We start from the raw sequence: 20,659 nt of genomic DNA, 5'->3' as shown, positions 1-20,659 counted from the left end.
ACAGCAATTTTCAAAAACTATTTACTTGCCTAAAGTGCACTTATGTGGGTAAATCCTATGGACAAGCAATGGCATATATTGTAGCAATTTTCAGAAGTCCATTTATACAGGTAAAGTGCATTTACATGTGTAAAGCTCATTTTTAAGCCTATAAATGCTTTTGAAAATCAGGCCCCAAGCATCTTACACAGTGTCTGAACCATTACAACTTTTATTATTTAGATTTTATATTCAGTTGTTCCAGTTTTTTTCTGGAACATGCAGTTCAGATATTACATCGGGGCGGCAGCAGGCTGCAGGCAGCAGGCAGCAGGCTGCAGGCAGCAGGCTGCGCAGGGTCCTCCGACCACCTTTAACCATGACATGACACCTTTAACCATGACCATCTTTAACCTGACATGAGTCAGGAGAGCTGCTAGGTCTGATGGAATGTCTAGAATCTGCAGTAGGCCCATGACCTCTGTACAAGGTTATTTGTCCTTATGCATAATAATGTAGACATCCCACCCATCTTTTCAATGAAATGAGAATAAAAGGTTTTCTGGTGGGGAGGTTCTGGAAGCAGACCACAAGGGATCCCATCAAATCCACTTCTGATCCCCCAGACGATGGTATACTAGGCAAAGAGTGTGCAGAGGATTCTGGTGACTGAGGAGGTAGCTCACCATGATCCGGAGGAGAAAAATATCTACCAGTCCATTCAGATCAGAAGGAATCTAGTGCAATCAATGATGAGGACCAACAAATCACAGGATCCAAATGTACCAAGTACTGGGAGAAATGGTGCACAAGCCACAGCTTGTGGCAACACTGTACCATAGAAGAGAGCATATGCTGTAGACTGGCTCCAGGCTAGGGAAGCAAAGAATCCACAAGCTATTTCAGTAACCTGCTCAATGGACTGCTGAGTTCTTTGTGTTAGCATGAGAGGTGGCGCATCCTCTTCCAAAACCAGAATAGATTCCTACTCCAGTTAGTAGGCATGATGGAACAGACAGGGTCTGGTGTTTCTAACCACAGACCTTGGGCCCGTAACTGCTTTGCAGGGAGAAATGTTCTAAGTAGTGGAGGTAGGAATAGAAAATTTCAGCTGTTCCCTTGCCATATAGCATTGAGTGAGTAAGGCTGCTTGCAGAATATGGGCCTCCAAGAAGCCAGAATGTGAGGCTGAAGACAGTTGCTTGTGGGACTGTGAAGATGAATCCTTGGAAACAGAAGATGACCTCCTTAGCTTTAGAGTGGTCTAGCCAGTCATAGGTGGCATGCTTGGAGCTGTGATGAGAGGATGGCCCTGAGTGCATCCACAGGGCTTGAGGAGCCATGAATGATGATGGAAAGCCAGATAGCATTAGATATTGCAGTGTCGAAGAGCACTGCAGGTCCATGTGTCTAGAGCATTGCGGTATCAGAGTGCATCAGTGCACCGTACATCAGTTTTTTGATGCATCAGGACTCCATGTATCGATGCACCATGCATTGTTGATGCTACTTGCGTTGACTGCCCTTTATTTCTTTGACGCATTCAATGGTTCTTCAGAGTGCACTGCTTCGACCTCGACACATGGCAGTCAGGCTTTTGTATGTGCTGAAGGGGGAGGTTTTAGTATGCTCTGTACATCACTGGGAGAGGTAAGGGAATCAGTACTTTGGGAGGAAGACTTGCTGTGTCCTTGCTGGACTGATACAAGTCCCCAATCTTGGCTATGCTGGAGCACTGCAACCATGCGACTGCAGCCACGGCAGTTCACCTGATTGTTCTCAGGCCCTAAGCACCAATAGCACAGCTGGCGCCTCACAGTGATGGTCATTTTCTGGCCACTGACCGTACACTTCTTTTCGCCGACCGTACATTTCTTTTCCTCGAGGAGGTGGAGGGAAGGTTCCCTATTGAAATCTTCTCTTTCTCTTCTTTTGGTTGGTTTGGGGTTTTTTTTTGGTAGCAGTGCTGCTGAGGCAATGAAAAAAGGCAGTTGTAAAAAAGTTTTAGAAAATGTTGAAGGAGAAACAAGGTATGCATCCATGCAGTAGCTCAAACAAAAATGACTGACAAGGTCCACACAGGAATTCCCACACATGCTGTACTAGCTTGGAGAGGCAGGTCCATTCGGTGCTGCCAGATGACATCACCGACATATCATAGCTAATTTAGCCTGTTTATCAATGGAATTAAAACAAGTCCTATGCAATATGTATACATAAAAAATGAATAAAGAATAGTACATTTTTGATATGTCATGTTTAGTTCTTATCAAGGGACGCAGTGTGTGTGTGTGTGTGTGTGTCATTAACAATTCTTCAAGAAATGATACAAGCATGGGTAAATACAGGGATATAGTAGTTGATTCCATAATTGTTGTGTATCTCATTATTTTCATGCCCTGGTAGCAAACGGAGAGTTCATAGGCTATAGGTATTACCAATTATTAGGCTTATTCAATATTTGTTGATAGTTAATGTGGCTTTCAATGCATACTTCACTTTCAATGCATATCCAGCATAGCTCTCTGCTTCAACGGCAAGGGAGAAGAAAAACTGATACTTCACGCATATCCAGCATAGCTCTCTGCTTCAACGGCAGGGGAGAAGAAAAACTAATACTTCACGCATATCCAGCATAGCTCTCTGCTTCAACAGCAGAGGAGAAGAAAAACTAATACTTCACGCATATCCATCATAGCTCTCTGCTTCAACGGCAGGGGAGAAGAAAAACTGATACTTCACGCATATCTAGCATAGCTCTCTGCTTCAACGGCAGGGGAGAAGAAAAACAACCAATAAGGGCTGAATAACATAGTCTGGGTAAACAAATAAGTATGGGTGTAGCTTGCTTGTTGCGGCGGTTACTACCCCTACTACCCCTAACTAATCAAGCTTGATATTTCACTTGGATGCAGCTCCATCACTGCTCTCTGCATTAATGGTGGGGGTGAAAGGGAAATAGAACCAAGGATGGCTAAGAGCCAAGAGAAACAGATAAGTATCAAAGGAAAGAAGTGTGAAGCGTGTTGGGCAGACTGGATGGGCCGATTGGTCTTCTTCTGCCGTCATTTCTATGTTTCTATAAAATGCCAGCATGCGCAAAGAATGTAATGCAATGATACTAAGCTCAGTCAAAAGGCCAAGAAGGTATCATCCTCAACTCATACAGTAGCCCAGACCCTATATTTGGATCTTAAGCAAAAAGAAGCTGAGAAACAATTTAGAAGAGACATATGATCAAGGACCCTGAACTCACATTTGGTATCCAAAAAGTGAGGAGTATTATTCCAAAATATTACTGAATAGCTTCCCAAAAATGTCCTGAGGCGGGGTGGCTAACTCCACTCCTCAAGAGCCACAAACAGACCTGGTTTTCAGGACATCTGTAATAAATATGCTTGAAATGTGCATATAATGGAAGCAGTACATGTAAATCTATCTCATGCATATTCATTTTGAATATCCTGAAAATCAGACCTGTTTGCGGCTCTTGAGGAGTTGGCCACCCCTGTCCTGGGGAGCCAGTTGAGTTTTCAAGATATTCACAATGAATACGCATGAGATTAATTTGCATATACTGGGTTTTGAATGCATGCCGATTTATTTCATGCATATTCATTGTGGATATCCTGATCTTCCTGGCTAGCTCTGGATATTCATTGTGGAATTACCAACTTTCCTGGCTAGCGATGGGATCCTCAAGCCAAGCTTGAGAAGTCTTGTAGTTCTGTATCTCATTGGCATTCCAAACAAACAAATAAACCTCTAAGAAAATGGAAAGAATTAGTAATGCAGATAAATCCTATACCCAGACCTAGTCTAGGGTGGCAAAAATCTAGGGGGGGGCAGCAGGCTGGCTAAAGATGTGCTGCCTTAAACAGAGAATAGCCCCCTGCTTTTTGATCCCTCTGCTTCTTGATTAACTCACAATGCCTCCTCCTTACCTCATAAGCCCAGTAATGCTGTTGCTTTAATATTTTTTTTTTGTATATATAATGTCATGCCTCCTTCTTCCTACCAGGTCCCTCCTGATAGAATGTAGCCTGATATAACTATATCCCAGTCATGGGTTTCTGTATACCACATCTCCGTGACAGCCACTACATCCAAATCAGTTACAACATTTTCACGAGTGACATAGCAGAAGGACTGTCTGGAAAGGTTTGTCTTTTAGCAGGCGATACCAAAATCTGCAACAGGGTGGATAGCCGACAAGAAGTGGGAAAACATGAAGAGAGATCTAGCAAAGACTGAGGAATGGTCTACGAACTGGCAGCAAAGATGTAATGCTAAAACATGCAGAGTAATGCATTTAGGATGCAAAATCCCAAATTAGAGGTACAATATTGAAGGTGAAATCCTTCTAAGCACGAAAGAAGAGCAGGATCTGGGAATGATTGTATCTGATGATTTTAAGGTGGCCAAATAGGTGGGTAAAGCAACAGCAAAAGCCAAAAGGATGCTTGGCTGCATAGGGAGAGGACTGATCAGCAGAAAAAGAAAGGTGATATTGCCCCCTCTATAGGTCTCTGGTGAGCCCTCACGTGAAATACTATGTACAGTTCTGGAGACCGAACCTTCAAAAGGATATAAACAGGACGGTCCAAAGGGTGGTCACTAAAATGATCAGTGGTCTTTGTTCTAAAGCATATGGGGATAGACTTAAAGATCTAAACATATACACCCTAGAGGAAAGAGGTGAGATAGGGGAGTTGGGACATTTAAATATCTCACAGGTTTCCATGCACAGGGGGTAAGCCTCTTTCAGAAGAAAGGAGGCTCTAGAATGAGGGGTCATGGGATGAGGGTAAAAGGAGGTAGACTCAGGAGTAATCTTAGGGAATATTTCTTTACAGAAATAGGGGTGGATGCATCCCAGTGGAGGTGATGGAGACAAAACAGCATCTAAATTCAAGAAAGCATGGGATAAATACAGGAAATCTCCAAGGGAGTGATGGGAATAATAAAGCTAAATTAATTGGGTGGATGGGCCATATGGTCCTTTTCTGTACCATGTTTCTATTTTCCAATCTCAGACCTCCCCCTTCCATGCAACATGCAGGAAACAGGAGAAGAGGAGGTGAGCCTGGAGCAGACATAGCAGAGCTGCTCTGCACCCAAATTTAATTCCTTCCCTTCTGTCATTCAAGGATAGAAAAGAAGGGAATGAGTCTGGAGCAGACAGAACAAAGGGAGATCATTTTGGGGAAACTATGTGGATCATTGGGGGGTGAGGAGGGAGGCTAGGGAATGAGAGGAGATCAACTGGAGGGCATGTGTATGTGTGTAAGAGAGAGGAAAATGCGGGGAGGGGAGGGAAGGTGTGTGTGTGTGTGTCAGAGAAAAGAGATTGGTGCTGGGCTTTTGTGTGTATGTCAGATTGGTTGGAAGGCTAGAGAAGGGATACAAGGCGAAGCAGGACCACAGCACAGTAGGCAGGGCTGGTGCTTCCATTAGGCAAACTAGAGGGTCACCTGGACCACCAAAATATTTGGGGGCAGCAAAATCCCACCCGCACGAGGCCCAGGGAGGGAAGCCAATACTGTCAAAGAAAGGAGCGCTGTGCTGGAGCTGCCACCATAGATAAGTTAAGAGTTGGGAGTATGTGACTGAAGGTTCGCCTAGGGCGCCAAATACTCTTGCACCGGCCCTGACCTTTTTCTCCATTCTCACTCCCCTTCCTCCCCAATGCAATTCATATCCTTTCTCCCTTTATCTTGGATTCTGACCCCTAGATCCCTGGAATCTTCCTACCTAACCCTTTTATCCAGATCCTGGAATCCATCCCCCATCCCTGCTACTACGTACCTCCTCCCTTTCCAGAATTACAAAATTTACTTCCCTCTCCATCTTCTTCCTCAATTCCAAATCCCTGATCTTTCCTCTTCTTCAGTTTTCCCCATTTCCCATCCTCATTCCTTTCTCACTCTCTTCTCCTTTCATTCCCCCACCCCTAGTCCTTTTATTTTCTCACACTTCTCCTCCCATCCCTGGTCTTCTCATCTTCTCCTCACCTCATTCCTGGACCTTCTCTAGGGTGACCAACTGGCTCCAGATTTTCAAGACAGGTGAGTAGTCCATGTCTGGTTTTACCCCATTGCATGCTGGGACTTATCCTGATTTCCCTATTGCATTCCCTAAGAAAAGCAATACTATACATACCTGCATGCAGGGGGGGAGTAAAACCAGGACTGGATCAACCTGTCCTGAAAATCTGAAGCCAGTTGGTAACCCTAGCCTCCTCCCATTCTCTCCCCATCTCTCTTCAGCCCTTTACTGATACTCGAGTTCCCTTTTCCTCATGCAGTAAAAAGAAAATAAACTATACAGTCAAAAGCAAGGTTGGAAAACTACTTTATCTTTATAATGTAAAATAAAAGAAATGCTTGTCAATGTGCTTCAAAATTTTCACATTTTTTGCCATAAAATCTACCCCTGAGCTGTGGCAGAAAACTGTAAAGATGTGTCTTACATCTACTCCCTATTGTCCAACCTTATTTTTGTGGTTTGGGAAAGGACAGGTGAGGGTGACAGCAACAACAATGCCCACGGGTGACAAAAATCCTAAATCTGTCTCTGTCTATACCTGTGTAACAGGTCACGTCAGGTTAGTCTTCAGTGAAATGCAGCAGCTCCAATAGATATACAAAATTTTACATCAAAATTGTTGATTTCAATCAGCCAATTGTAAACACCTAACATAAGTTTAGTGTCAGAATCATTTAGAATGACATATTTACTACCATTGCCATTCCACGTCAGCTCTCTAAATCTCCCTTAATTTTAGAGAAGAATATAGGTTACAAGGGCCATCTGGCATTTATCCTATATGACTCAGCTGTGTGGAATCTTAAAAAAAAAAAAAAGGATATTCTTACTATCAGTAAAACACAGAAAATGCCAACTTGACAATTAAAGTGCTAGACGGTACACAACGAAGACTTTTGTCTTTAACTGAAAGCTCTCTGGGAAATAGAAACAGAAACTTACGGAGAAGGATCAACTCATGCACCGAGCAGTCATAAAGGATGATCATTTTGTGCAGAACTCATTTACTATTTGAAAACATCTCCTCCCCCAACACTAACAACAGAGCAGCATTCCAATGGGAAAAAAAATTAAGAACTAAAGCGAAAAAAAATATATTAACCAGACAACTGTCAGCAGCTGAAGGACTCCAAGCTATGGAATTCAGAATCAGCTCAAACCTGGGGGGGAGGGGGGGGGGGTCTGCTTTATGTAATCTACTTTCAAGCGTCCAATAGTGGAATATAACTAAATTATAAAAATAATAGTAAAATAGTCAAAAAGATTGGCTTGGGAGGGAAAGGGAAGGCGAGCCATAATGCAAACAGTGCCTGCCTATCCTGGAAAACTTGGGGAATGCTCTTCTATTGAAGGTGTGGAGCAAAGGGAACTCCGAGCAGCGCTACCCTTGCCCGTCTCGTGAGTGCGCGCTGCAGATTGCGCTGGAGTTGCTCTGCGCGATTCTCCCGCCGTCCGGCGCGCCCCCCCCGCTCAGTCCCTTACCTCTGCCGGAGCTCCTGCCGCTCACTGTCAGAGGGAGACAAGGGGGAATAAAATCACGGCTCAAAGCAAGAAAAGGCATTGGGGAAGTGCCTGGTGCACATAGTGCCTCCCCGTTTTGGCGAGAGGAGTGTTGGCCCAGCCCCGCAGCCTCCTTTCCGCTTGCTTGCATTCTTTCAGTCACAGCTCTCTCTCTCCAAAAAACTGCAGGCGGGATGAGCTCAGTAGTTCCTCCCTCCAATCTCTGGCTACCAGCCTTCCACATTAAAAAGAAAAAAAGCATTTCTCTTACAGAGTGGTACAAAACGTTGCATGTGTGACACACAATATTGGGTTTACTGTATTTCTGGAAAGTATCACACACTCTATTGTAAATGAAATAGTTTAGGTTTTAGAATTTAGGAAGAACAATTTCATTTTTCCCAATTGATGCCACAGACTTGCCATCTCTGTATTTGCCGCTCAAGTTTAGTATTTTTATAACTTTGCTATTTATGCTATTGCAAAATTTCAAATTGTTTTTTTGTGGGGAGATGGGAACATTTTGGAGAACATAGCCACTTCTTTGCTCCCTACTCAAAAGAGTTGGAGCTACTGAATGCATTTATCGAACTAGTGAAAACAGAAAGAAATAGCCCGCGACTCCGTTTTAGGAGCGGGGCACAATGAGTGCGGGCGGAAGGCTGCAGAGTCGGGAGGGAGGCGCGGCATTTGGTTGGCCGGGGTCGGGCCTTAAAGGGTAACCCCCTTTTCACTGGCCGGCACCGGCTGAATCAGCGTTAAAGGGGGCTCTCCCTTTTCTGCTGGGCACCACCGGCCCGGATTCGGGTTCCAGCCCTTGGCTGCTTACATGGCGGGGGGCTCAGCAGCAGGAGAGACCACATTCAGCCTTGCAGCAGGCAGCTGCTTTTTCCTGACCGGCACTGCAGGAGCAGCGTTTGAAAGTTTGTAGGGTGTGGCGGAGTAAGTTTAAGACTCCGGTGGGGAGGAGGGAGTTCTGCAGAAGCAGCATTGAAAAACCTTTCAGGAGCTTAGGCAGCATTTCAGCATTGCAAGGGTTAACTTTTCTCGGCAGGCATCGCAGGGCCCCCAGGAGCACCTTGTAAAGCATTTCAGCTTTGCTTTTCAGCATTCACGGTTTGGACAGGCACTGCGGAGCAAGTAAGATGCACGGGGGTGAATTCATGCTGGTGACTCCTGCTGGGGAGGGCAGATGGCTCAGGGGTGAGGGAGACTTGGGCAGGAGAATTTTCAGGTGGTGCAGTAGTAGAAACCATGTGTTTCTTTTTTTTCCTTTTTTATATTTTTCTTTTCCTCTTACCTATGTACCGGTGGTGCGGGGTGGGGGAGGCACCTGGCCCAGGCCACTCAGAGCCCTCCATTTCGGCCGATTGAGCTAGGATGGGTGCAGAACTGAGGCACAACCTACGGAGCAGGCATGGGTAAAAGCACAGCTCCTCTGTTTTTTCTTTTGAAACTTACTCCTGGGGGAATTTTGCTCAAAAAAATTAAAAATTCTGCAACAGAAAATTGAAAATTCTGCACACACATTTTCTAAATTCTGCAAAATTCGCCTCATTTATTTTTCAAAATAACACAATATTTTTCGCAAATTATTCTGCATTTCAGTGCAGTGAGTATCCCTGGCAAATTGGTTCATCTGCCAGCAGTGTAAATTGCTGTTGCTAGCAGATGAGGCAAGCTGGCAGGGACTGCTACAGTTGTTGCTAACCTCTCCACCTGCGTATCCAGGGCCGGTGCAAGGGGATTTGGCGCCCTAGGCGAGCCTTCTCCCTTGCGCCCCTCGTTGCACCGCCACCCCCTGGTCTCGTCCCCGACTCCTACCTCATTCTCGATCACGCCCGCTGACTGTGTGGTTTTCTGGGTCGCGAGCAGGTTGGGCACTGCTCGTGGCCCGCCAAATCTCCACTCCTCTTTGCCACCGCTTGCGGCCCCATATGACTCGCACCCAGTGGTGCACCAAGGGTCTCCAGCACCCGGGGGCCAATGCATTTGTGTGCCTCTCCAGCAATCCCCCCTTAATCCTTTTGTACTAATGCTTAAGGTCACAGAAAATTAATGGCATCTCTAGACAGAAGAATTTGGGGGGGGGGGGGGAGCCAAAATGACATTTCTTCATCACACCCACCTCTATAGCATGGATCCTGCTTTAAAATTGGGTATAAAAACAAGTATTAATAAAAAAGTCCAAAGGGTCTTCTGCGTAATTTTAAAAAGCTGGCCAGTTTCACACTATAAAATTATTTGATAGCCTCATTCAACTAATTCTATATGGCTATGAGAGTGAAGTCTGGAATATATAGGAAGGGACAGAATGTCAATATAAATCCTGCACCTCCAGTTCTCTAACTCTGTGCATGCACTGAAATTCCCCCAAACAATGGAGCTTGGATGTTTCCCTTACAGCTCATCATACTAAAAGATATTTTCAAATTCTGGTGTCACCTCACAGTAACGGCAGCACAAACACCTTCCACTGCCAGGCACATTGTGAACTAACACAAAACCCCACAAAAAAGACACTCAAAATGTATACTGCAATCCCATCGTAACATAACGTAACAGTAATAACACCAAGGACTCAAACAACAATAACCCTACCTGTGAATAAGCAAGGATAAATATTACACTGGGTCCTAGGATAACAATACACCACCTACTGAGGAAACAAAACAAACCCGATTGCTATAGATCCCTATACAGACACTACATGCTAGCAGAATCTCTCATCATGGTCACACACACAGAGCAGAGACAGACCCTCACCAAATACAGAATACAAAATAAAGGAGCACAAATTAGAAAAAAACTGAAATGGAAACCCCAAGAAGCCAGTCTCTGTGTATTAACAATGGAAAAACAGAACCATCACTCCTCATAAAACAATAAAATCAAGAAACATAAAACATCAGTTATAACAGTAAAACCATTCTAATAAAATAATATTTTAAAACTACTGATAAATTGAATTTCTTAAAATCACATACATTTTTTACAATTTCCCAAACACCAATAAAATATTTCAAAACAGCACATATATCAAATAACAGACAATAATTAAAACTAATAAGGATTTTAAAAAGCCCCTGCTGTCCATACTTTGGAGCTCTTGATTTCCAGTCACCCTGATATTGTCGAGGATTAGGAGGTTATCCTCTCTCTCACACATTCTCACATGTCCATTCTCTCTCACACATACACTGTCACATACATACACATTCATGCTCTTATACCCAACCATAACCTCTCGCTCTCACAGACACTGACACACTCTCAGGCTGTAAGATACTCTCTCCCCCCCCCCCCCCCCCCCCCACACACACACACTCTTAGTCCCCTGGATTTTCTCATACACACTCATGCTCTCACTCTCACTGGCTTCCTCACATACACACAAACACACACACCCAGGCAAGCTCCCAATCATTCTCACACAAACACACACACACACACACAGGCAAGCTCCCAGTCATTCTCACACTGAACCCCAGGCAGGCTCCCATTCATTTTCACACCACTCCCTCCCCATCCCCCAGGCATGCACACATTCATTCTCTCACACACAGACGCACCAATTTATTCTCACACACACACATACACCACACACAGGCAGGTACCTATTCTCACACATACAAACCCCAGGAAGACACCCAGTCATTCTCATACACAGACACACCCTCAGGCAGACACTCATGCATTCCCACACATACACCCCCAGGCAGACTCCCATTCATACACATGCACACACTAAAGGCAGAGACCCCATCTCTTTCTTTTGCCAGCAACCTCAGAGCCTTTCTCATTCCTCTGCTGCCGCGTGGCTATTGGGGAGGTACTGATTGCTGCTACTGGCACTGAAGCCCATTCTGCTGCCTCCTCTGTACAGGCCCGTGGTCTTCCAGTTCCTCCATGCTGATCTCGTACTTTGTGAGATCCGCATAGAGAAAGTGCTACTCTTGCACATTTCCAAGATTACATGTGCCAATCAGTAAAAAGTAATTATTTTTTTTTTTTACATTTGCTGTCTGATCTTAGTTTTCTAATAGGTTGGTCACAGGCTTTTTTTTCTTCACCTTCCCTTTCTTATTTTTTTGCCAATTCCTTTTATATTGTCTTTTTTTTCTATTTATTTTCTCTCTATCTGTCTTCTTCCCTCAATCACACAGTCAGGTTCTCATTCTCACATGCTTTCTCTCTTTCACATACACACACACGCTCTCACTCTCACATGCTCTCTCATACAATCATTCATACACCCAGTCTCTCACTGGCACATGCTGTCTGAGTCTCACACACACAGGCTCTTTCTCACTCCCACATGCTGTCTTGCTCAAGCACAGACTCTCACTGTCACATGCTGTCTCTCTCACACACACAGAGGCTCTCACATGCTGTCTCTGCAAACATTCAGGTCTTCACTCCCACACACAGTCTCTCAACTCACTCTCACATACAATCTCTCAACTCATATACGCACACACAATCTCTCAACTCATATACGCACACATACACACTCTACAAGCCTTCAGCCTCTCTCTCACCTCTGGGCCTCTTCTTTACGGGTCACCACAGGATGGGCTCTGCAGCGGCCCTGGTCTTCTCGGGCCGCGCTATTCCTCTTCTGCACGCGGCTGATGCTCCTCCTTCTTCCTGCCCGAGCGGCTCCGGCAACATTTTTCTTCCGGGGTCGCGTGGGCAGGAAGGAGGGGGAGCACCTGCAGTGGCTGATGCTCCTCCTTCCGAGGCTGCGCGGGCAGGAAGGAGGAGGAGCACCTGCACGTTTAGACGCAACCTTTTTCTTCGGGCCGTGGTGACATGAGCTCCACCACGGCCCTGCTGATCTTCTTGCTGTGTGTATCCGACACACAGCAGAGCAGTAGTTCACCACTCAGCCGCCAGTGGGATGAGGTCCATCGGCGGCTCGGCGCCCCCTAATGCTCGGCGCCCTAGGCGATCGCCTAGTTCGCCTAGTGCTTCCACCGGCCCTGTGCGTATCCCTGCTCACTGTCTCTCTTACATTATAATTATTATTATTTATAATTATAATAATTATAATTATTTATAATGTATTATATTATTTATAATTATAATAATTATAATAATTATTAAAAGATAACTTCAAGCAGTTATCTTTTCTAAGATAGACTATTGCAATTCTATCTTACTAGGTCTCCCTTCCGCTTCCATCAAACCCCTTCAGATGCTCCAGAACACAGCTGCGAGAATTCTGACCAACACCAGGAGAAGAGATCACATTTCCCCCACTCTCAAGAACCTGCACTGGTTGCCTATACACTTTAGAATCATCCACAAATCCATCACTATTATCCACAAGGCTATACATCACCAAGCAACGCTCGATTTACAAATACCACTTAGACAACACACATCCACTAGACCCATCAGAGAAGCCTACAGAGGATCACTCCGCGTTCCCCAAACCAAAACCACTCACTACTTAACTTTCAGAGACCGAGCCTTTTCCACAGCCGGTCCTTCATTATGGAATTCTATCCCTCCGGATCTGAGACAAGAACCATGCCTACCGACTTTTAGAAAAAGGCTTAAGACTTGGCTATTTAAACAAGCCTTCCCAGATCCAAACTAAATGATAGCAATTTTATAAGAGATAGCAAATTTTACAAGAGACTTCGCAATATAATGTAAATAATGTAAATAATGTAATCCTAACTGCTCGGCTCTCTTATTCTAATTCTCTTCCCAGTTTTAAGACCCTTGTTGTAATGTAACTTTTGATCTCTTTGCACTTGTTTATGTTCCGTTTTTTGTTCTCACCCCTTGTTGCATGTAAACCGGCATGATGTGGTTTCTAATCACGAATGCCGGTATAGAAAAACGCTAAACAAATAAATAAATTATATCAGACATATGCTTTCTTTCACATGCCATCTGTCACACACATGTTCTGTCTCCCCACATACAACTCTCTCTCACACACACACACACACACACACACACACACACACACACACACAGACTCCCAGTAGACACCTACCCACTGGCTCACAACAAACACAAGGGCTCAAACATACACTCTCAGGGCCAGGGCCTCTTCTTTAGCTCCTCTCTTTCCCCTCTCCCCTTTCTCTCTTTCTCTTTCCTCCTTCTCTCTTTCTCTGTCCCCCTTCCCCTCTGTTCCCCTCCCTCGAGCCATCGGTGCCGTGCTGCTATGCCCCCACTCTCCCTGCACCACCTGACTTCCCCTCCCTTCTTTCTCTCTCCCTCCCTCTTCTCCTCCTCTCTTTTCCCCCTCTTCTCCTTTCCCCTTTCCCCTCCCCCTCCCCTCTTTCTCCCTTCCCCCTCCCTTCTCTCTCTCCTTCTTCTCCTCTCTTTTTCCCCCTTCTTTCTGAACATAAGCTGGCAACAAATTCCATGATACCCTGACACTATATAGCAGCAGATAAGAGCCATAAAGGTCAATTTAATCTCCTCCGGTTAAAAAATAGCCTCAAATCTGAAAAGGGGTAAGAGAAGTAGGAGGTAAGGGTCTAAGAAGTAGGTCAAACGTAGGAAAATAAAAATCATGTCTATGCGTTAGTCTGAAAACCAGAGCTGGCTGGCTTGCTATGCAACCCAGTTCTGGGACAAGAAAGGCTGCATCGACACCAAGCACATGGAGATCCAGTCCTAGTTTTCACCACTGCCTGCATGCTGGGACTTGTGATTTTTTTTTTTTTTACGGCTTTCAGGGGACTCGTTAGTCCAAGTCCCAGCATTCGACAGGGGGAAGCGAGATAAGAACAGGCCGATCTCGGACAGTATTGCTGATCGGAAGCTTAATGGGACCCAGTCGTCGCAATACCCTTCCCCCCCCCCCCCCCCGGTGGGTACAGGCATGTGCCCGGCCAGCGCTCGTGACCCCCTTCCCCCCCCCCCCCCCCCAGTGCCCGATGAGCATCCCTGGCCGCAGATAACTCACACTGCAGATAGGAAAAAAATAAACCGTAGGCCTCAGCGTCTGCTGCTACCTGAGCCAAACCGCACACCCTCGCTGCTCGCTCTCTTTCCCCTTCTCTCTTTCTCTTCCCCCTCCCCTCTGTTCCCCGCCCTTCTCTCTCTCCTCTTCTCTTTGCTGCTTGCTCCTTGAACCGCCGTTGCCGTGATGCGATGTGAAGCCCCCATTCTCCCTGCCCCACCTGTTGTCGCTGTCCCAGATTGGCCACTGTCCGTGTGTGGCATACTTCCGGGTTTTTTTAATCCTTTTCCAGCATGGGAGGAAATCTATGCGGCGGCGATGAAATCTGCAGGAACTGCGACGAGTGAAGAAATCTGCGAAGTGAAGGAGGAATTCTGCGCAAATTCTGCATTCTGCAGTAGTGCAGAATTCCCCCAGGAGTAAAAACTAAAGATGGTGCCTAATCACATGGTGGTGGCCATCTTGAAGCCAGGTGAGGGCAAAAATTTAAATAATATGGTGGTGGCCATTTTGCTTATGGGCAAACGAGGTGCAGGGTGTTATACTGGTACGTGGAACCAAGGCCGATGGCCACTTACCTTGAGTAGTAGAACTTCTCGGAACTGGAGACTCAACGAGTAGTGTTGGGTAGGACACTTCTGATAGTCCAGGTAGCCCAGCAGCGAGACAGGATCCAGAAAGGGTGGTCCAAGGGTCAGGCTGCAGGTAACGCAATCCAGTCACAGTCCAGGTCGGGGCAGGCGGCAAACAAACAGGAACTCAGGCAACTTATCCAAAGGCAGGCAGCAAACAGAATAATCCAGTAACAGTCCAGGTCAGGGCAGGCAGCAAGCAAACAGGAACCAAGGCAACTAATCCGAAGGCAGGCGGCAGACAGAATAATCCAGTAGCAGTCCAGGTCAGGGCAGGCAGCAAGCAAACAGGAACCAAGGCAACTAATCCGAAGGCAGGCGGCAGACAGAATAATCCAGTAGCAGTCCAGGTCAGGGCAGGCAGCAAGCAACAGGAACACAGCAACGAAACTCTCCTAACACACTTGTGGCCGAAGCAACACAGGAGAGGAGAAGCTCCTTTAAATAGGCCAGGTCTCCCGCGCTGCCCGGCGCTTCTGCCGACGTCTGACGTCAAAAGGGGGCATGGCTAAAGCTCCGACTCACGCGGAGCCGCGCCGCGGGGAACGCCAGCGTCAAGGGAGAACGCCGACGCTATCGGCAGGTAACACAGGGGAGCATGGCGGTGGCCATTTTGTTTATGGGCAAACGAGGTGCAGAGAGCATGGCGGTGGCCTTTTTGTTTATGGGCAAACGAGGTGCAGAAAGCATGGCGGTGGCCATTTTGTTTATGGGCAAACGAGGTGCAGAGAGCATGGCGGTGGCCATTTTGTTTATGGGCAAACGAGGTGCAGAAAGCATGGCGGTGGCCATTTTGTTTATGGGCAAACGAGGTGCGGAGAGCATGGCGGTGGCCATTATGTTTATGGGCAAATGAGGTCCAGAGATCATGGCCATTTTGCGTAATGGCATCAGCTAGGAGCATGGCGGCAGTCGTTTTGGATGTCGGCAGCAGCCACCTTGTATTACATATAAGGGAAGACCATATTGTTTAGCGGCCATATGGGCCTGAAGATCTTGGGTGATGTGACTGGTACCATGGATTTAAGTAGGTCAACAGACATCTGAAAAAGGTTACCACTATTTGTCTGCCATGCTAATTTTTTGCAGCATGTTGATCACGACATTCAAGTCGATATGGCGCCCAAGCGAAGAATCACGGCTGCTGACCAATCGAAAACCAGTGGCAGCAGGTCGAAGGCAGCGAGTCAAAAGAAAGCAGTGCAAAAGGCTAGCAGAGCCTGCAGCCATAACAAGTCTGTGGCAGCAAAACCTCGAGGAACGCAGAGGGCAGCCACCTGGCACCAAAATCGGATTGGAAATGAATCGGGGGTTTCTAACCAAGCCGATATGGAACATCTGATGTCCGAAATCCGGAAGCAGGCAGAAACGCATGGCATGGATAAGGCAGCATATGGTGAGTCCTCCAACTCCCAAAAGGGTATCGGCAAGATCTGTTACGCCCATACGGGTTTCACACGGGGGAAGATCAAGGACCAACACACGGAACGCAGAAACATCTCCTTCAGCAAGAGACATGGCTAACCCTACAGATGTAGGGATAGGTAAGGAGACAATGTTCCTTACGGAATCTGATACTGGCTCACCCGCCAGCAGCAGTGATGATGAAGTTGTACTGGCAAAGGTTATGCGCAATGCGTTGAAATCTTATAAGAAGAAGCATGCGTCAGGTCGAAAAGGCTCAGCAACAACAGTGTGGGACATGGTCCCAGAGTCTAATACCATGCTGCCCAGGGGAAGCACCAGCGTCCCGGCTACAATATTCCAAACTGGTACAACGGTCCTGCTCACAAAGAAGTCCTGTGCCGTGTTAGTTCATTAGCTAATAGTGTCCCCAGGAAGATTAAGAGAAACATTTGGAAGCGTGAATTCATAGACATTTTCTCCCTGTTAATAAAAGACTTAGAGGCAGACGAGAGAGAAGCTCGAGCTAGGGACACAGCGAATGATCCAGAAGAGAAGCGACCAAAAATTTCAAAGAACATTCACAACTGGGTTAATGCATTTCATATCTTTATGAGTGTTGTAGTTGAGTGTGAGCCAAAAGATGCCCCCTTCCTAATTAGGTACTTAGATACCATTATGAAAGTTCAGAAACGAGGCGGGTGGGCTTGGCTGAACTACGACATTCGGTTCAGAAAGAGTATGGCACAGGACAGCTAAATTTCGTGGAGACATAGAATGTTAGATCTCTGGCAAGATGAGATGACATTTCACAAATCGCCCTGGCATGACAGATCAATGGCCAGTTCAGGAAGTCTGCGAGAAAGACCCGTCATGCACGCTAATGGGAGGCGAGACTATTGCAGGCAGTTCAACACTGGCCATTGCACGTGAACAAACTGCAAATTTAAGCACTTGTGCTCCAATTGCAGTTCCGGCTCGCACCCGCCTACCCAGTGTCGGTTCTCCAGAGACCGAAGAATACCGCCCCATCCACCTGGCCGCTCTCGCTGAGGTCGCTGGCTCCAACACCGGTCAGCATTAGCTCCATGCAGCCTTGGTTACAGCGCTACCCGTTCCCTGGCTTGCGGAAGGTTTTTTATTTGATTTTTGTATTTCTTGCCAAGCAGACCCCCTACCCCTGCCGGGCCCCTCCCCGCGCAATGCACAATCATTGGCCATGCATGAGGAGGAGGCTGCAAGAAAGATACGTTCGGAGTTTGCAATGGATAGGATAGCCGGCCCCTTTGCATCCCCCCCTTCCCAAATATGATAGTATCACCTCTGGGCATGGTACCAAATAAGGAACCCGGGCGTTTCCGCCTCATACACAATCTGTCCTACCCTCCCGGTAATTCCGTTAATGTCTGGATTGACCCCAGCTTGTGCTCAGTATCATACGCCTCCTTCGACTCAGCCATAGATATCATAAAAGCAGCCGGACACCAGGTACAAATGGCGAAGGTAGACATTGAATCGGCCTTTCGTCTATTACCGGTGCACCCAGATTTGTTCCACCTACTAGGATTCCAATTTAGGGGAGAATACTACTACGACCGTTGCATCCCGATGGGATGCTCGATTTCATGTGCATATTTTGAGCTGTTTAATCCGTTCATTCAATGGGTAGTCGAGCAGGATCCAAACAGGTTATCCACTACCTAGATGATTTCATGTTAGTGGGTAGGGACGATAGGGAATGCCAGAGCCTACTAGATACAATTCAAACAGTTGCACGGTAATTTGGCAGACCTTTAGCAACAGAAAAAATGGAGGGCCCTGCCAGAGTGATAACATTCTTAGGAATCAAGTTGGATACAGAATACTCCTGGGGGAATTCTGCGCTACTGCAGAATGCAGAATTTGAGCAGAATTCCTCCTTCACGCAGATTTCCTCCCTCACCTTGCAAATTTCTTCCCTCGCCGCAGTTCCCACAGATTTTAGCACCGCCACGTAGATTTTAGTGCCGCCACGCAGATCCTCCCTCGCTGCCCTCGCCAGAAATGGATAAAAAAGAACCGGAAGCATGCCACACACGGACAGTGGCCAATCCGGGACTGCGACATCAGGTGATGCACGGAGAGTGGGGGCATCGCATCACAGCACAGTACCGGCGGCTCGAGGAGCAAGCAGCAAGGAGGAGAAGAGGGAGAGAGAGAAGAGGGGAACAGAGGGGAGGGGGAAAGAGAGAGGGGGAAGGGGAAAAAGAGGAGGAGAAGAGGGAGAGAGAAAGGGAGGGGAAGTCAGGTGGCGCATGGAGAGTGGGGGCATCGCAGCACGGCACCAGCAGCTCGAGGTAAGCAAGCAAGGAAGAGAAGAGGGAGGTAGAGAGAGAAGGGAGGGGAACAGAGGGGAGGGGGGAAAGAGAAGGGGGAAAGGAGAGGAGAAGAGGGAGAGAGAAGGGAGGGGAATTCAGGTTGTGCACGGAGATTGGGGGCATTGCATTGCAGCAAGGCATGACGGCTTGAGGTAAGCAAGCAAGGAGAAGAGGGAGAGAGAGAAGGGAGGGGAAGGGGGAAAGAGAAAGAGAGAGAGAAAGAAGGGGGGAGGGGGCAAGAGAGGGGCTAAAGAAGAGACCCAGGCCCTGGCCCTGTGAGTGTATGTTTGAGCCCTTGTGTTTGTTGTGAGCCAGTGGGTAGGTGTCTACCTGGGAGTCTGTGTGTGTATGAGTGTGTTTGAGAGAGAGAGTTGTATGTTGGAGTCAGAACATGTGTGTGACAGATGGCATGTGAGAGAAAGCATATGTCTGATATCATGTAAGAGAGACAGAGAGCATGGATACTCAGGTGGAGAGGTTAGCAACAACAGCAGCAGTCCCTGCCAGCTTGGCTCATCTGGCAGAAGAGCAATTGGCTCTTCTGCCAGCAGTGTCAAGTTGCCAGGAACTGGATTGCACTGAAATGCAGAAGAATTTGCAAAAAATATTGTGTTATTTTGAAAAATAAATGTGCAGAATTTTGCAGAATTCAGAAAATATGTGTGCAGAATTTTCAATTTTTTGTTGCAGAATTTTCAATTTTTTTGCACAGAATCCCCCCAGGAGCAACAGAAGCACAAATTTCTAGACTCCCCGCAGACAAGGTCAGCAAGTTGCGCAAGTACATCAAGGAGTTAAGCAAGGCTAAGAAAGCAACCCTGAGATAGTTCCAGTCCCTCATTGGGTTGCTCAACTTTGTGTGCAGAGTCATCCCAATGGGAAGAGCTTTCCTATGTAGGCTTTCCTAGGCCACGGGAGGGGTGGTTAAGAAACACCATCATATAAGGGTCTCCAGCGCTATCAGACAGGACTTATTAATATGGGAATCTTTTCCACGTGATTTTAATGGGTTAACATTCTGGCAGGATCCACCTAAGTATAATAGCAAACTGGAATTGTTCACGGATGCTGCAGGTGGTGTAGGTTTCGGGATATACTTAAAAGGAGCCTGGTGTGCAGAACGATGGTCCTCCAGCTGGCATGAGCACGGGATCACCACCTTTCTCGAACTGTTCCCTATCATAGTAGCCCTCATGATATGGGGTAGGACATTAGCTAAGTCCCACATTGTGTTTAAATCTGACAATTTAGCCGTGGTGTGAGTTATCAATGGCCTGTCATCGCGCACATTTGAATCTAATACCCTCATCAGGCAACGAGTGCTTATATGCTTACGCTTTAACGTTTCTTGCCGTGTGGCGCATATTCCTGGTGTGCAAAATAATATCGCAGATTCTCTGTCCCACTTCCAGTGGGCTGCATTCCGCTGCCATGCACCGAAGACCGACTGGCTACCAACCCCCGAAGCTTGGGCCCCCCGAAATGTGGGACTTAATGCTGGGTTCTTTATGAGATAACACGAGGAAGATTTATTGTCAAGTGCAGCGTGATTTCCGGAACTTCCTGGGGATCGAAGAAAGGGAGGAAATCTGGTCCTTATCTGTATTCCTGCTATTAAGATACATCCTGCATTGCAAGGGGCAAGGGAAATCCAGAACTTCAGTTGCTAATCGTCTAGTTGGCTTATCATTCTTTTCTAGGGCACCGGGATTCCCTAGTTGCACTGAACTTTTCCCTGTAAAAAGAGTTATGGTAGGTTGGGTGAAAGAAGTAGGCAAATCAAAAGATACCAGAAGACCCAT

At 46.7% G+C, this 20,659-nt stretch overlaps 1 protein-coding gene and 1 long non-coding RNA gene across 4 annotated transcripts in view; one reads left to right on the top strand and one right to left on the bottom strand.

The window, feature by feature from the left end:
* SPATS2L (spermatogenesis associated serine rich 2 like) overlaps window positions 1–7,674 on the bottom strand; it is a 174,722-nt gene extending 167,048 nt beyond the window's left edge. The window contains exon 1 of one of the 3 annotated variants that reach the window (XM_029606208.1): window positions 7,510–7,674. The gene's annotated coding sequence lies outside the window, so the exon portion shown is untranslated. Of the gene's footprint in view, window positions 1–6,969; window positions 7,125–7,509 lie in introns of those variants that run through there. The other 2 variants (XM_029606206.1, XM_029606207.1) reach the window with 2 other exon arrangements.
* An 894-nt stretch (window positions 7,675–8,568) lies between these two features.
* LOC115093862 overlaps window positions 8,569–20,659 on the top strand; it is a 36,089-nt gene continuing 23,998 nt past the window's right edge. The window contains exon 1 of the long non-coding RNA XR_003857427.1: window positions 8,569–8,667. This is a non-coding gene — a long non-coding RNA (uncharacterized LOC115093862). The remainder of the gene's footprint in view (window positions 8,668–20,659) is intronic.

The sequence above is a fragment of the Rhinatrema bivittatum genome, chromosome 6, assembly GCF_901001135.1.
Source record: "Rhinatrema bivittatum chromosome 6, aRhiBiv1.1, whole genome shotgun sequence".
NCBI lineage: Eukaryota > Metazoa > Chordata > Amphibia > Gymnophiona > Rhinatrematidae > Rhinatrema > Rhinatrema bivittatum.
The sequence above is the reverse complement of the archived record's forward strand: the minus strand, read 5'-3'. Positions and strand labels throughout refer to the sequence as shown.